The sequence below is a fragment of the Monopterus albus genome, unplaced genomic scaffold (genome assembly GCF_001952655.1).
Source record: "Monopterus albus unplaced genomic scaffold, M_albus_1.0 scaffold114.1, whole genome shotgun sequence".
Taxonomy (NCBI): Eukaryota; Metazoa; Chordata; class Actinopteri; order Synbranchiformes; family Synbranchidae; genus Monopterus; species Monopterus albus.
The window spans coordinates 649,666-651,534 of record NW_018127994.1 but is presented as its reverse complement, the minus strand read 5'-3'; positions in this window follow the sequence as shown (position 1 = coordinate 651,534).

Below are 1,869 nucleotides of genomic sequence, written 5' to 3'. Positions count from 1 at the left end.
CTTAATTCTAAGTGGTATGTGTGGAGAAAACCAGGCACTGCTCATCACCTGTCCAATACAGTCCCAACAGTGAAGCATGGTGGTGGCAGCCTCCTGCTATGGGGGTGTTTTTCAGCTGCAGGGACAGGACGACTGGTTGCAATCGAGGGAAGGATGAATGCGGCCAAGTACAGGGATATCCTGGACGAAAACCTTCTTCAGAGTGTTCAGGACCTCTGACTGGGCCGAAGGTTCACCTTCCAACAAGACAATGACCCTAAGCACACAGCTAAAATAACGAAGGATTGGCTTCACAACAACTCCGTGACTGTTCTTGAATGGCCCAGCCAGAGCCCTGACTTAAACCCAATTGAGCATCTCTGGAGAGACCTGAAAATGGCTGTCCACCCACGTTTACCATCCAACCTGACAGAACTGGCGAGGATCTGCAAGGAGGAATGGCAGAGGATCCCCAAATGCAGGTGTGAAAAACTTGTTGCATCATTCCCAAAAAGACTCATGGCTGTATTAGCTCAAAAGGGTGCTTCTACTAAATACTGAGCAAAGGGTCTGAATACTTATGACCATGTGATATTTCAGTTTTTCTTTTTTAATAAATCTGCAAAAATGTCAAATTCTGTGTTTTTCTGTCAATATGGGGTGCTGTGTGTACATTAATGAGGAAAAAAATGAACTTAAATGATTTTAGCATATGGCTGCAATATAACAAAGAGTGAAAAATTTAAGGGGGTCTGAATACTCTTTTTTTTAGAAAATAACTTCCTAACTTCAGCTTTTGATTTCATCTTACATAATCATTCAACTTTTTGTTTTCATCTTCCATAAATAATCGACATTTTTTCAACTTCCACAATTGTTAAGCATTGCATCTCATCCTCAGCAACTTCTACAGCTACATCACTGAGAGCATCTTGACCAGCTGCATCACTGTCTGGTATGGCAGCACTACTGCTATGGACCGCAAGCACCTGCAGAGAGTGGTAAAGACTGTGGAGAAGATCACCAGGACTCCACTGCCCTCTCTGCAGAGCATTTACCACTGCAGGGTGTGTAGAAAAGCTGCCTCCATCCTCAAGTGGACAGCAAAGTAAGAATTTCATTGTACAGGGAAACACGTTTCCTAACTGTGCATATGACAAATAAACACTTTGACTTTGACTTTAGCTATTTCAACAAAGAACTTCAACCATTTCTTCTCATCCTTCAGCTGTTTCAGCAATTGATTTCAGGCATTTTCAGGGTGATCCTTCAGCATATCAGCATCCACATGCAATTTCAACAGAAAATGCATTTCTTTTGTTTTTATTAAAGCCTTGCATGCAATGAATGTGCATCCACCCAGGTGAACAAATGTCCTGGCAGGACACGATACACAGTACCAGCTACACCAGATTTCCCACAAACCATTCTACAGACAACTGCATGCATTTGGTAAACATGATGCTTTCCTATGTCCTGGCTTCCCTGTGTGCTATTTCTTTTGTGCTCTCAGGGGTACCCCAAAAGGGCCAGTGCCATCTTGTGGCATTCATGAGAACTGCAGTACCTGGTTGCATGCACACGGATAGGATAATAATCACCTTTATTTGGTTAAGTATGTTACACACAAAGAATTTGTTTCTGGTACAGAACCGAGGCAGCCATCTGCGGTGCCAACTCAACTGATGTCTCTAACCATCAGGAACAACTTGGGGGTTCAGTGTCTTGCCCAAAGACACTTGATGGCCACTCTACCCACTGAACCACAGTCTCCCCCATGGACATTTCAGTATGACAACTTCACTGGTAGCACAAGTAACACATCCTCCACATTAAAGGTCTGTCCTGAATGCTGAATGGGGACACATTTGTTGCAGTGAGCACACTTCA